The sequence below is a fragment of the Squalius cephalus genome (genome assembly GCF_949319135.1).
Source record: "Squalius cephalus genome assembly, chromosome: 5".
NCBI lineage: Eukaryota > Metazoa > Chordata > Actinopteri > Cypriniformes > Leuciscidae > Squalius > Squalius cephalus.
The window spans coordinates 46,515,679-46,532,170 of record NC_137126.1 but is presented as its reverse complement, the minus strand read 5'-3'; the positions used below and the strand labels follow the sequence as shown (position 1 = coordinate 46,532,170).

Sequence of the window (16,492 nt, the reverse complement as noted above, 5' to 3'; positions counted from 1 at the left end):
TTAGATCCGGTCTCTGCAATGACCTTTCAGTGTTAATTACTCCGAGAGAGACGCTACAGGGATTTGTGAGTAAGGTTGAATGAATTATCCGTCTTTTCCTGGTTAACTGAATACAGCTGTAGAGCAGATGTTCACGCATAGAGTTACCACATCTTCACACAGCTGTTTTACGTACTGGTGGTCAGTTGATTCAAAAAGTTCACATTCAAAAGAGCTTAGACATGGTCAAGCACCCATTTAATGACTACAGTAGAAAATAACCACAGAGTGAAGTGACTTGCTTTAAGAGGGACTTTAGACAAACTAAAAACCAACAAGAGAATAAAATTAAGTGAGAACCCATTTACACACCATAATCACATAATGCAGAGCTCCACTCCACATGCTAAAGATTCCTGAACGCATCTTTATAAAGAAGACTAATCATCTTTGATGGCGCAATTGTAATGACTCGAAATTATGCCATTATCCTCTTTCTGTTGTTTTCTGTCATGTTGCTTTCATTATGAAGAAGTTAGGCTCGCACACATTTAGTAGAAGAATGCATTTTCATATTTCTTGTCTTTCCAGTGGTTAAAAATTATTGATTTACCCATTCAAGCATCTTTTCTGTGAACAGTGATTTTGGTTCGCATCTATGAAATCATGAAATATGCATAACCTCAATGCATAATGATTTATTTTTAATGAATTTACTTCTATGAAAAGCAAAATAATTGTTCTGTTCACACTTACAATTCAGAGCATTTGTCTTTACAAGCACAAACATATTGTGTTACTTTTTTCATGCATGTTAATTTGAGTCATTTCCAAACACGTAAGCGCTTCAAGCATTTTCAACTAAGAACAAAACTAAAATGAAGCAATTAAGTCTTTGTTTGAAATGCAACAGTGAGTCTCTCTTGGGCAATCTTGCAGAGTAAAACAAGCTCTCCAGAGTTTTCCGGCACGCTTTGAAGCTGACAGTTTATAAATAGGGGGCATCTACGAAGAAAGATGCCGATCCAAGCAGTTTATAAGAGCAGGATCAAGGCAATCTTTGTAAGTATGCTGTGTTACCCATCTCAAGTGTACGCAAATCAGATTGTTATTGTTTGCAAGCTTAAAAAAAATGAAGCTTCTAAAAACAGAAGCTCATGGACTACTTCACAGCAAAAGTTTATGGACAACCCGGGAGGCAGCACAGTTTAGAAATGGACACGTCTGAGAGTTTTGGCAAACGTATTTTTCTCTGCTCAACTGAGCCCCGGAGGAGACATGCTGTCAGGTTTGACAAACATGCAGTCAACAAGCTCACTGTTGAGTGTGATGGACAGCAATGTAATGCCACCAATGTAGTGCATCAAAACTCAGAAAACCTGGTGCTAAACTTACTTTAGCTAAATTACATATACATTTGCCTCAGGGACACTGGGAATGGCATTAGAAATCACATTATATACTGTTCCAGACTGCTTTCTACAACAATGTATACTCAGCACTGCATGCTATTTTTACAGTATACAACAGCATGCAATTTGGGCTTTTTTATGGCATAAAATGGACATTTAGAGATGGATGCATTGCATTGTATATAGGACTAAAGCAAATAACCTGTAGTGTGTCATTCAGTTAACCATATATGCATACAGAAATCGAGATATTAAAGGGGAGTTATAATGCCCTTTTTCAAATTCATGGTTTTGTTTTTGGGGTCTAAGGTTTTCACGACTGAATAAAAATTACTTTCCAGAACATTCTCATTCACGGTTCCATGCTGGTGGAATGCTCTCCCCACCCTCATCCGGAATGCAGAATCCCTGACAACATTCAAAAGACAAATGAAAACTCTTCTCTTCCGTGAGCACTTAACCTCATAAAAACCATTTCTTTCCTTTTCCTTTAATCCTCCCTTGTCGGGCTTCTGCTACTCTGAACAATGCCTGAACTTCGTATTTTGAGCATATTCTTGCATTGTTTTTGCCTCTTCACGATGACTCGCTTAATTTAGTCCTAAATTGTAAGTCGCTTTGGACAAAAGCGTCTGCTAAATGACTAAATGTAAATGTAAATGTAAAAAAAAAACATTTTTTTTACATATTCTCCATTGTTGCAGCTCCTCTCTTCACAGTCTGTCAGTAACGCTCTGTTTAGTTCCTGTCTCTATGAAGCCCCTCCTTCCAAAAAGCTTAATGTGCTCTCTGATTGGTCAGCTGGACCAGTGTGTTGTGATTGGTCAAGAGCTTCGAGAATTTTCGGGAAATGTCACGTCCCTCACCATAACCGCCAGTTTCAACTACAATTGAGGCGTTTCAGGGAGTTCAGAAACAGTGACACTGAATAACTCCCGCTGGAGTGACTGTCACTTGCCTGAGCAAAACTTGCTGTTATGAGGCTATAGTCTTGTAGGTGGTTGCCAGGGTGTTGTAATGAAATTGCTAAGGTGTTCGAAGTGGCTTCCAGCCGGTTGCAACGTGGTTGCTATAACTGGCCCAAGTCAAAAGAGCCCATCTTCAAGTTTCCATGGCATTCTCCCTTCTTTATATGGCTCGGGACCCACAATCACACATCATGTAAGGGATTTGTTTTACCCGTTTTATCGTGTGCCATGCATAAATCGCTTAGAAAAGTAATAGCACCTGTCCTCAACAAGATGCATGAATATAGTTACAGCTAAAGGATGCTGTTAGTCATGATGCACAGTAGAGTCTGCAAACCTTTTAGCTGTGACTACATTCAAAACACTGCACGGCCTCAAGAGCCTTTTTGCTTTTCTAAACCAAACAGGCCCATTGGAAATGCATGCCACAGCAAAAAGGTACCTATACATACAATCCACTGCAGTTTCCAGCTGAAATTAACACTAGTGGCAGTAAAACGCCAACAACATTACTTTGCACACGAATGATGATTATGGGGCAGATTGTAGATTAATAAAGACTTATTTTCGTCCTTTTTCCTTGCACAATAATATGTCATGATGGCCTCAAAACACTTTTATCATAGTGAGTGATTAGTAAACTTATACATTTTGAAATCTGCATCACATAACCAACTCTATACATCTGGTTATTCTGATGTATTACAGGGGTCATGAATTGAGAAATACATTTTTCCTTGAGCTTTTGACATATAAGAGGTCATCATACTATAAAAACTATATCCTATAAGTTTCAGAACTTAAAACTTCCTTGTTAGTCCAAAAACAGCTTTTATTGAAACCAAGCTCAGAAAATGACTAGTTTCAGATTTTGACACATAATGACGTCGTAGCGTGGCGAAAGACCGCCTCTGCAGAAGATCTACGCCTATTCTACATCATTGCCTCTTTAGCCCCGCCCACCAATTCACGCAAACACAGGATTACTTGAGCAACAAAACGATAGAGGAATACAAGATGTTTTGCATTGTCTTCCTTGTGATTCTAACATTAAGACAGCATGGATGAACTTTAATTTGAAAGAAATTCCAGTCAGATCGAGTCAGTAAGACACTGTTCGTTTGTTTGCTTCATTTTACTGCAGATTCGTTTTTAAACAAGACACCCATTGGCGCAGGCTTTTCAGAGAGACTGCAAATAAAAGACGATGCAGTGTCAACTAAATTTATTAGATAAACACATAGAAAGCTGCCTCTCATATAGTGCACGAATACTGAATAGAGTTCTCTTTTGCATCTTCTTGCGCTTGAACAGACATATTAAAGGGGGGGGGGGGGTGAATTGCTGTTTCATGCATACTGAGTTTTTTACACTGTTAAAGAGTTGGATTCCCATGCTAAACATGGACAAAGTTTCAAAAGTTAAGTTGTACGTTTGAAGGAGTATTTTTGTTCCAAAAATACTCCTTCCGGTTTGTCACAAGTTTCGGAAAGTTTTTTTCGAGTATGGCTCTGTCTTACGTAAGATAGAGCGGAATTTCCTTATATGGGTCCTAAGGGCACTTCTCCGCGGCCGCGCGCGCACTCGCAGACCAGAGAGAGAAGAGAGCGAAAGCAGTACGTTACCTCAAAGCGCTATGCTCGGCTTTTAGGGAAGTCAATGTCACCAAAGAAGTGGGTTTTTGGTTGGCAGGGCAAGACAACCCTGCACAGATTCCCAAAGAACCCAGCGTTAAGGGAATAGTGGATGGAGTTTGTTTTTTCGAAGCATCAACGGAGGTTGTGCACGACTCTTTGTTCCCTGCATTTCGACGATGATTGTTTTATAAACAAAGCCCAGATCGACTTATTTGCAGATCGTCTAATGCTTAAGGATCGAGCAGTCACGGTGAGTAAACTACTTCAAATGTCTCTCTGTGTTGTTGTTAGATCAGTTAGCACAGCTAAAGCACACCGCCCACACGGCCCGCCCCCAGCCGCTCGGTTTTTTCCGGAAAGACTCGGTACAGTCAATCTTTCACTTATAAATATAATAAAACTAAAGACGTTTTGGAGATATGAAGGATGCAATACTACTCTATAGGTACTCAAGATTAACAGGAGATTGAGTGAAAATGAGCATTTCACCCCCCCTTTAATGTACAAATATTCCCATAAACAGTCGGTTGAGAAGATAACGCATGTATATCAGTATATTGGATCCGTGCATTAGGTCGTAAAAAACCCGCTGCCGTCTGTGTTTTTAATGTTAATCAAAGTCAAGTCACCTTTATTTCTATGGCGCTTTATACAATACAGATTGTTTCAAAGCAGCTTTACAGTGATAAAAGGAAAATGATGCATTTCGGCTGTTGTTCATCTGCAGTCAGTTCAGTGTTGATTCAGTTCTTTTGTAAAGATCATCAATTATTAAATTAGTTCATTTCATCTGTAAAGCAGTTTAGCAAAAAAAGAGTCCAGCCTTTTCATGAAACCATAGGCTAAAAGTTCCTTGTGTAAATGTTCTTTAGGCTGCTAATTTTTGTTCATGGTTTTCAGCTTCAACAGAATGTTTTGCAAAAAGGCACAGAATAAATATGTTTTTTTTACTAAATCGAAACTGGGAATCAATCAGAATCGGAATCGCTAACATCCAAAACGATACCCAACCCTACCAATCAGCATCCGAGACCAGATCTATCTGTTTTGTAAAAATACTACTGTGAAGTAACAGTACACCGTGTGCACTAGACTGTAAGCTGCTCTTGGTGCAGAAACCAACTGGCCACATGTTTACAGTCAGCAGCCCATGTGACAAACATGCTAATGTTGCATCCTAATCTTATATCCTTACTGACTCTGGTCAATCCCTCTTTCCATCCCTCACTTGCTTTTTCAGTCTGGTTTGTAAGAGTGAAATGAATGAGGAGCACTCTGAAATAAACAGATGAGGTTGAGTATCAGTTTATCACCTCACATCAACAATCAGTGAATCATCAACCTCTGCTCCTTTATTCAGTCAGCTGAGTCACGGCACGTCAACCTGTTTACTTTCTGACTAATGTCAATATGATATTTACAGTGTGAACGTCAATCTGAATGAGAAAAAAAGCGAAACTGCAAAATCATTGGTGAAAAGCATGTTGTGTCTTGGATGCTGTGCAAGAAATTGAATCTAGATTCAACTTTTAAAAGGAACATTTCAGGTTAAATTCCATTTAAGCTCTCGACATGCTGCAATTCCACAGAACTTTGCCTCGTCCTTCAAGTGTGTATAAGCAAACAGAAAGTGTGCATTTTAGTTGTTTAGTCTGTGGCAATCGACAAGATAAATGCATTGGAAGCAAAAAAAACAAGACATCACCAAACCAAAAACAAAACTGCATCCTCTCATCTCAAGGACACAGAAAAATTCTGCCCTGTTTAGCATCAAATATTTGAGGCCGCGCTAATGAATCGTCTCTTTGGAAGCCAAGAGACTCTCTAGCTAGTGTATCACAGTTAATGCTGTAAAGATTTTTAGTTATTCGCCATTTATCAGGTGTGTTTTATTGAAAGCGGTGTACAGCACACTAATTGCAGGGACCGTCCCCTTGGAACTAAGCGCATTGCTGTAGGGCACAATGGTTATTGACCGCAGACCATAATCTCTGTGTAATCAAGTGACTGTTAATGTGCTTTACTCCATGTTTTGGTGACCAAAAGCAGCGTAATGAAATCCTTTTGGCGATGCGCTACAAAACAACTAACTAAACAAAATGGAAATGGATGAAACTTTCTTGGTGGCAGTTGTTGAGGAAGAAACGAGCACTAAACGGACGCCTTTGGGGCATGTGTGATTAATTACGGTGTCTTTACCGCCTCAGCGGGAGCATCAGTGTGTGTTTGTTTGCCCCCTAAACCACACTGACTGTTGGGTAAACATATGTCTCTGGAGTGATTTTGCTTGGACATTTAACCTTGCTTTATACATTTCAGAAAGCCCTGCAAGGTGCCGTTGACTGCTGGAAACAAATGATGGATTGTTTTCTATTTGATTAATTAATTTTTTATACATTCTCACATTGCAGTGCTGTCCACTTTCTGTTATCACATTACAATAATGCAAGCTATTTTTTGAACATGAAATAATGAAATGAACAAACTGAAATAATACAATGATACAAATAAATAAACTTTTTTTTTTTTTTTAATACTGTTTGATTTGATTTTTAACAGCATATTTCAAATAAAAACTGGTCAATAAAAGCATGTTTAAAGTCATGTTCACACAGTCAATGGCATCGAAGGTGACAATCAAATATATGCACACATTACATCACACATAAAATGTCCCTACTACCTCACAGATATTAGATATTGGGAAACTAGCCAATCAGAAACATTCTGTGCCTGTCAATCAAAAGATCCAGGGTCATGGCCTATGCTTTTTAGCCAATCAATACAATCAGAAACATTCTTTGCTGTCAATACCCGGAAGACTGATTTACCACTAGTTCCCTTGAGATTTTCCTATGGGGTTTTATCATGGGGTTTTTCAATTTAAGAGTAAAATAAGGCCTGTGGTAAACCTGACTTGACGAAGTGCTCTGCACAAACTTACACCCCACATAGTCTTATAGCTACTTATTAGAAACAAAAATAAACATAACAGCTTCAAAATTCACGTTTTTGGTATGGGTGTGTGTGATTTACATTGTAGTATAAAACATAAGTATCGTCGAGTTGTTTACAACAGGCTTTATTTTAATCAGGGGCGTCAGTTAGGTATGGCTGCCTGGGTCAAGTCAATGCAAAGTAATATATTTCTATTGCAGGATTAACAGAGTTAAATTATTACGTGTAACATATAATTTGTTATTTTTGAATAAAAGAGAAAAGCAAGTAAATGAAAGCGATTCGGTTGTTATATTTGTGTCATGTTGGTTCGACGCAAATGTGTCTATTTATAACGTGATTTTGCTGTGTTGAGTATTGTAGCCAGTCACAGACATTTCTGATGAGAATAATGACAACATGTTGTTTAACTTACCGGTAGAGAGAATTGCTCAAAATGCTGAATGAGTTTGTTTGGCAAAAGGTTACTAAGTTCTACACGCGCACAAATACTCTAATTTTAATAAAAAATGCGGAGACACAATGTAAATAAATAATTCATTGTGATGTTTAGTCAGATTTATTGTTTAAAACAGAATTTTTTGAGCTGAACCTACATACTTCAGTACAAAAATGGTTTTGTAAATGTTATAATAGTGATTTGATAATGTCTAAAAAATAAATTCCAACTACTGGTTATATTGCTAATTTAAATTTTTATTTTTAAATAAATTTGGTGAATTGACGCCACTCATTTTAATCATAATTTAAAAAAAAAGACTTTAAACCCTTAGGAAAATCTCGAGGGAACCAGGGGTAAATTCTTCTTCTGGGTTTTGACATCATCCCTGTGTCGCTCTGTAAATCTTGACTGAGTTTTTGAAGAAAACAGCACTTTTAAATACAGCTCAAACATTGTACGTGAATAAATCTTTGGTTAGGCAAATTTCATTTGTACTGACATTCAAGCCTGAGTGTGTTTTGGCTAGTTTTGTGTATTTGTCTTTCTGTGGACAGAATATCTGAAAGAATGCCCCCCAGATGTTTGCTAAATCTGTAAAGACCAGTACAAAAAAACAAAAAATGAGAGATGACCTACTGTAAAAAGGTAAATGCTTCAAAGAAAAATGAAAACGGCTGCATTACAGCCTCAAACAATGGCATTTTATCACATATGCATCACCAGTATCACTATGCAGCATCTGAAGCAATCCTTTTTAGATGTACTGTATCTGTATTCACTGCTCTCAGTTTCTCTTTCATACCCTGTCTGACTTATTTCTGACTTAAAGGAGTCACTATCCAGATAAATAACCTCAGTGTTGTAAAGTGGATATGGGGGTGCAGGGTAATTGACTTCATACTCCTTGGCTCCTCTTATGTAAACCTGCAGTTACACCACATGACAGCCACAAGATAAACACCATTTAGGAAGTGCAAACAGGGCCTGGTGGCAATGAATCAAGCCTGAATCTATTCATCCGAACTATGGATCAATAGAGCAAACCATTTCACCAAGCAGATTAAAGGGTTCTGCTGTTATCACAGACGGTAGAAGCTCAGCGAAGAAATGCAGTTTATATAAGATCAATTTATAGCCAGACTGTGGCTACTAGATGAATGTCGATATTTGATTTATTTTTTGTTTGTATGGATATCTTTCTATTTGATGCATTTCTCAGTAGGAATGCATTTGCTTGGAAATGTCTTAAGAGGGATTCTTTTTTACAATCAGAAAACAGATCATTTCAATTAAAAGACCATTACAACCAATTAGATTTTAAATGTTAAAGCAAAAAAAAAAAAAAAAAAACTGGAAAAAAAACCTAGTTGAAAAATAATCAAGGAAGTCTTCCACATTATTTTTCACAAAATAGACTAAATGAAGAGTAATATTTAATCATTGAATGTGCAATATTTTTGTATATACATTATATATATAGTATATACAGTGTATATATATATATATATACACACAATGCACACATGCATTTTATATATATATAAAATATACTCATAATAAATAATTATATTGACAGATATATATAAACACTCACAAACACATATATAACTTCTGAAGGAAATGAACATGACAGCATTTATATCGCAGCATCCTCAGTCCTCAAATGTTGGTTTGTCATTTCGTGCAACTGTAAGCTGGTTGAGCAGCCATTGAAATGAATATCCGTGCAAGCATGGCATTTTAAAGGAGGGAGAAAGAGAGAGAGTTTCCTAATATGCAGGTGTTAACTTTGAAATGTTAACTCTGAGCCTGTGTCCTGCTGAGATCTAGACTACAGCGCACTGAGTCATGTTTAGCGGGTGGGAGGGAGAGTGTCAAACGGAGGGCTGTTTATTGCTCTCAAACAAAACACACTGACAGAACGAGCTACTGGAACTCAAGATTTTCAAGCAGAAAACAAACAAAAATGTAGTGCTAAAAGAATACATAATGATTATTTCAAAAAATCATTGGCTACTTCAGGAACAGACAAGTCTGATCTTAGTCAAATCAAAAGTCTGAGACCACATGCTTCAATTTTGCATTAAAATTCAAACTTTTCAACTTTTTATTTGCAAAATATTTAAGCAGCATAACAATTTAAATGGTAACACTTTACAATAAGGTCCCATTATAGTTAATGGGACCTTATAGATGCATTAACTAACAATGAGCAATACATTTGTTATACTATTAATTCATCTTTGTTAACGTTAGTTAATAAAAAAATACATCTCTTCATGTTAGCTCATGTCCATTAAATAATATTAACAGAGATAACGTATTAATGTATTAGTAAATGTTATAATTAACATTAGTTAACCACATTAGTTATATTAGCATATATTAATCTTAGTTAATGTTAACAAATTACTGAAAAATGTACATTAATAAATGACATGATCAACCCCTGATGATGACGTTCTCCAGCATGACTGGCTTCAATAAAACATTTGACCGTCTATACAAAATGAGTTAAAGCTGAAGTTTGTCATTTTAGTGCATCATTTCAAACATTTCATCTTAACTTTACATAATAATTTTCGTATATTTTTTCTAATACTTTCTGCTCAGGTATTAATGAATGAGCATCCTAGATTCTCAATGTGGTCTCAGACACGTTCTTCTTCAATGCATTTCAATGTTTCTGAAAAAATCAAAACATTGCACGCGTACAGAGCGCTGACCACATTTCCAGATGGGCGAATTGTGTTAACCAAACAAAATGATCCATTAAACCTCACATTTGTGCTCGATTACATCTGACAGCAGCGGCGTCTGATTATCCAATCTGTTCTGTTGGCCGCTCCAGAACTCTGATGGCTGAGTAAGCCAGGAGCTTAGAGGTATCAGGAGCCTAGCTGATCCACGGCCTTGTTTGTGTTCTCTGACGTGGCTCGAGTGAGCCTCGCGCCAGGCTCGGATAACAGCCTCCTCACCCACCACCATCTGTGTTGATGTAAAATAACCCTGGATCGACTGATCCCGGATCAGTTTCCTCCTCTTGATTCCGTCAGGACTGAGGTTGAGGAAACTGATCCTGGACGAGGCCTTATGGTCCAAAAATGCAAAAGCCCCAAAGGTGTGGGAGGTAAAAACAAGAAAGGAACACTCTGTAGCACACAACAACATTTAATGACGGTGGTGAACACTCACTCAATTCAGATTTCTGTCATGACCACTCTCGGAGTGTTTGGCATGGTAATGGATATGACAATGTTGTTTGGTCCTGGCGGAATAGATCTGATATGCTGCTGCTGCAGAACAAGTACAGAGGACTTGCTACTGCCAATACACACCCTGCTATATACTCTGCTTTTAGTAAGTAAGGCATGCTGCTCCTGTCCAGTAAAGTATACATGAATTACCCGTAGCAGATCTATACAGGTGGAGCTGGGGATGATGGAGGGTTTCTGAAATAAGCGGTGCAACTGCTAAAGCAAATGTTGTTGACCAAGTATTCAAGGTTTTTAATTGGCTACTGATACAGCAGGAACCAATCAGCTTGCCATATTGAGAATGACGTGATTGCAAGCAGACAGAGTTAAGAATCTAGAACCATCTTGAGTTTCATAACTCTATTGCTTGGAAATGTCTTAAAAGGGATTCTTTTTTACAATCAGAAAACAGATAACTTCAATTAAAAGACCATTCAAAAAATGAAAAAAAAAAAAAAAAAAAACCAAGGTTGAAGTCTTCCACATTGTTTTTCACAAAATAGACTAAATGAAGAGTGATATTTAATCATTGAATGTGCAATTTTACATAACCAATAAATACATTACAAATAATTTATTATGAATAATGTATGTACATTAATATTTTATATGAACATTATATATATATTTGTATATACATTATATATAGTATATACACTGTATATGTATACAGTATATGTTTATTGGAAAGATATGACTTCATGATTTAAAATGACTAATATAAAGGTAGAATGCATGGAAAAATTGCTAAACCTGACATTAAACTAGAAAGACTATCCATGGAAAAGGAGGACTAAGTTATACACAGTAGTGAGTGTGAAAATGTGCAGTAATATCAACAATAGTTCATGCTGTGTTTGGTCACGCATTACAAATGACAAAAAAAAAACACAGTTTGTTTCTCATTCTACCTTTTCTAAGACTCCTGATAGACATTCTCAATGTTATTACAAAAATAGGAGTCACAAACAAAGCAAGCGAGCAATACTACACAGCAATTAGGAGCTAATTTTGCACATTACATTTGAGCATTCTCAAAGGAACAAGAAAGTGGTAATTCTCAGGCCTTCATCAGCTACAACAAACAACTCTGTGTGCATTATAGGCCGCATGAACTGCCTCAAATGATCCACACTTAAAATCATTACTTTCTATGGCTTTTTCCACTACGATAAAATGTTGGATTTACATTCTTTTGAAATTCAGTTAAGGACTCATGTTGAGTCAGGTTTCACGCTTTTAATTTCTGAAAGGGGGTTAGCATTGCTTTTAACCTGGGTTTATGAAGCCTTGCTCCACTATAAATACTCATGCGCTTTGTACAGTCACAGAATCTAATATGAGGTGCACATCAAAAGTAAACAGGTTTTTTTGGATGGACAAGCAGAGTATTTCCATAGCTTACACACCGTTAACATGAATAGATTAAATAAGTCGACATTAAATAAACATTTATTTTTACATTTGCTACTTAACTCTATCATTTACTCACCCTCGTTTCAAATCTTTCTTTCCTCCATGCAGCATAAAAGATGTTCTTCATGTTTTTGTTTTCCATGTAACATGCAGGTGAATTTGCCTGTCAAGCTCTAAAGTAGTCCAAATGACTTTTATATTCTGTCTTCTGAAGACATATAAAAAGCTTTATGCATTGAAGATGTGATTTGCTGAAAATCGTCACCTCCATCATACCTTTTAAATCTTTTAAACATTTCCGCATATCCAGCCTTGACAATGCAATCGGTTCTTCTTGTGCCAAACAAAGAAATCAGGTTTTGAACAACATGAGAGTAAGTAAATGATGACAGGATTTTTCTTTTTCTGTGAACTAACCATTGAATTGTTGTTTGTACTTAAAGTGCTACAGGATTTCTATTGGTCTCCAAGTGAGTCTGTTTGCACATGATTTGCACATGTTGGTATATTTAAATGTGACGGCATGTTGATATCTGCCTCTGTTTGTATTGCATGGTCGTTCAAGAAAAAAAAACCAGAGATTCCCTCCACTGTCCACAGAGCTGTGTTATCTCCTGAGCACTGTCCCACTTCTGCATGCTGTAAATACCCTAGCAAATACAAGAAAATGCCCTAATGTAGGCCATAGTGTCTTCTGGAAGTCTTCTCTTAAGCCAGTCATGTCTGAACCGGGGCAGAGTCGGCTGAGTGACTTTAGCTCTACTGTTCTAGTTGTGAGTTCTGATATTCACCGTCATACATCTACTGACCTGAAGTCGATAAGACATATAAGTTCATTTTCTTTCCAAGCTTTATGTTACCCAGAGGAGTTACTTCACTAGCGTACCAAAACTAATTGAAAAGAAGAAAACCTGTTGCTGTTCTGTAATATACTTGGATGTGATAATCCATATACAGCCTAACTGGTCAAAGTTTCACATTTTGAGCCAACCACGAGAATGCATGCTTAAAAGTCGACAAAAGGGGAGGTAAAAAAAAAACGTGTTCCTGTGGAGTCGCTTCAACCCGCGGACTAAAAAAAAACAACCCACAGCAACAGAGTAAAAGTAGCCCAATTCTGTGGGCTCTAAACTGGTTCAACGATTGAAAACAAAAACCAGACATGAACAATTTTGTAACAGGAACCTAAATAAAACCGAAAAATCATATTTCATTGTTCTGAACAGAAACTCTCATTTGAAAATTACCATTACCGGTTAATAACGTTATTTTATCGTTTTGTTTAATATTTAAATTTATTACATGGCTTGGTTGAATTCTAATGTAGAATGTGGTCTGTTATTTCTTGTTATACCATGGTCTGGGTGAATACTCGATTCTGATTGGCTGCAGGGTGTCCGTTAAAAAGTGATAATGTACACCTAAATAAACCGTCAGGCGTAACCAAGGAAACCAAGTTATTGTTTGTAACTTGTAACTTTAGATTTCGATTGTAAAACTAATTAAAATATAAACTAATGTTTTAAAAATGTGTTATTTGGCAAGTGACCATGGTATAAGCGGGTTAATGCCCTTCGAGGTGTCCATTATCAGGTTTTAATGGACTTCGGCAAGGCGTTGTCCATTAAAACCTGATAATGGACACCTCGTCGGGCATTAACCCTTACATAACAGACCGCTGCTAAGGATAACACACCGTTGCCATGAAAAACAGAGCGTTGCTATGGACGCAGGATTCTAGCCGTAGAGACGGAATGGACTATTTTCTTTAGCGGATCAATACAATCGTTTTTAAATCAATAAACTCCTTTTTAAATCAATATTTTGTGTCAGATTATTGATTTATTTGGTAGGTAGCCATGTAATAAGCGGGATAATGTAGAGCGAGGCCGCTTCGCGTCAGGGTCCTGATCAGCCTGTCGGGGTTGTATTCGCTATAACAACCACCTCGCTCTACATTATCCCTTACTTGGCAGTCTACCAATCCTGAATTTAGATAGTACAAGCAAATGTGATGTTGGCGCATTGTGAGTGAAATGCCAGCGCTCAGTTGTCAAGTCATGTTAGGCAATGCGCTGGCATAAGCTTTTGGATCTCAAGAGTTTTTTCGAGAACATGTCACCAACCGTTAAAATTACATTTAAGTGAAAATGAATGGCAGGTAATAAGTCTGGGTAGTACCTGGATGGGAGACCTCCTGCGAAAACTAGGTTGCTGCTGGAAGAGGTGTTAATGAGGCCAGCACACACATTTTGCATAGCGGATACGCATTTTGACCTCAAAGTACGCTGGTACGATTTTTCACTCTAAACTACGCAAAAACCCGGTGACGCCTCTGTGCATGCGCAGTCCTCAAACCATGCAACAGCAAAATAAGCAGAGTTCGACCAATCATAGCGCTTGGTTCATTTCCCAAATAGTAAGCGGGGATGATTGACAGATGCGTAAGGCCTATCATTAAAAAGAGACTGAAAATCGACAGCAATAAAGAATCCTGCTCGATCCCCCTTATGTACTCATAACATTTCTTCAAGGTTGGCAGGTCTGAAAGAGTAGAGGTGTAACCCCGGCATCCTGGCCAAATTTGCCCCTTGGCCTCTGTCCATCATGGCCTTCTAATCATCCCCATTTACTGATTGGCTTCATCACTGTCTCCTCTCCACCAATAAGCTGGTGTGTGGTGGGTGTTATGGCGCAATATGGCTGCCGTCGCATCATCCATGGATGCTGCACATTGGTGGTGGTTGAGGAGATTTCCCCGTTCTATGAGCGCTTTGAGTACCCAGAAAAGCGCTATATACATGTAATGAATTATTATTATTATTATTATTATAATGAACGCTGTACTTATTCATAGACCCACTTCTTTATTTGCCCTTCGCAAATATATATATATATATATATATATATACAGTACCAGTCAAAAGTTTGGAAACATTACTATTTTTAATGTTTTTGAAAGAAGTCTCTTATGCTCATCAAGCCTGCAGTTTAAAAAAACAAACAAAAAAAAAAAAAACAGTAATATTATGAAATATTATTACAATTTAAAATAATGGTTCTCTTTTTTAATATACTTTAAAATGTAATTTATTTTTGTGATGCAAAGCTGAAAAAGTACATTTCGTCTTTGGTGTCTTATGATCCTTCAGAAATCATTCTAATATGCTGATTTATGATCAATGTTGGAAACAGTTGTGCTGCTTAATATTTTTTTTATAACCTGAGATACTTTTTTCAGGATTATTTGATGAATAAAAAGTTAAAAAGATCTGTATTTATTTAGAATAGAAATCTTTTGTAACAATATACACTACCGTTCAAAAGTTTGGGAACAATAACTTTTTTTTTTTTAAGAAATTAGTACTTTAATTCAACAAGGATGCGTTAAATTGATAAAAGGTGATGGTAACGATTTATATTGTTAGAAATGTTTTTATTTTGAATAAATGCTGTTTTTATGAATAAATGCTGTTAACGTTTTACTCATCAATGAATCCTGAAAAAAGTATTCCAAAAATATATATTAAACAGCACAACTGTTTCCATAATTGATAATAACTGAGTATCAAATCATCATATTAGAATGATTTCTGAAGGATCATAAGACACCAAAGACTGGAGTACTTGCTGATGAAAATTCAGCTTTGCATCACAAAAATAAATTACATTTTAAAATATATTAAAAAAGAGAACCATTATTTTAAATTGTAATAATATTTCATAATATTACTGTTTTTTTTTTTTGGTTTTTTTTAACTGCAGGCTTGATGAGCATAAGAGACTTCTTTCAAAAACATTAAAAATAGTAATGTTTCCAAACTTTTGACTGGTACTGTATATATATATATATATAGTAAAAGAAAATACTTTATTAACCAGTATTTTTTTCTAATCAAACCGTTTTACAGAAGGAACACATGAACAGAAACTTTACCTATTTTGCTCAGAGTGAACAGATTTTTTTCAAGCCCTGGTGCTTGAAACCTTCAATCTTCAGCTGATAAAGTTTCAATCCAGTCTTATATAAAACAGCAGCTTATATAAGATATAAATAAACAACAAAGATCAAGCCAGTAAGTGCCAAAAAGAACACAGAGCCACTATCTGAGATCTGAGTGCACGGTTGGTCCATCATTAGTATGCCACAGACATGAATTTTTAAAGGATTTCAGCCCATTGCTTTTTATCTTTGAAATTGAATTTTTGCTGCAAGAATGAAATTGGTGGCGCTTTCCTTTCAGAAACTATCCCCATCAGTGAGTAACCCTACCTCATAACAGAAAAAAGTCTTAATATGCTTTTATGATGCCATCATACCATAATTGTTCATTTGTTATTCAATTCATAAAAATAAACTTTGAGTTGTGTTTAAGCAGTGTCTGACAGGGCACAGCAGAGCTGAACGTTTTTTCATAGTTCA

At 36.6% G+C, this 16,492-nt stretch overlaps 1 protein-coding gene across 2 annotated transcripts in view; it reads right to left on the bottom strand.

Annotated features, from left to right (window-relative positions):
• LOC307159266 (uncharacterized protein) overlaps window positions 1-16,492 on the bottom strand; it is a 102,591-nt gene that overhangs the window by 57,732 nt on the left and 28,367 nt on the right. The gene's annotated exons all lie outside the window — the stretch shown is intronic.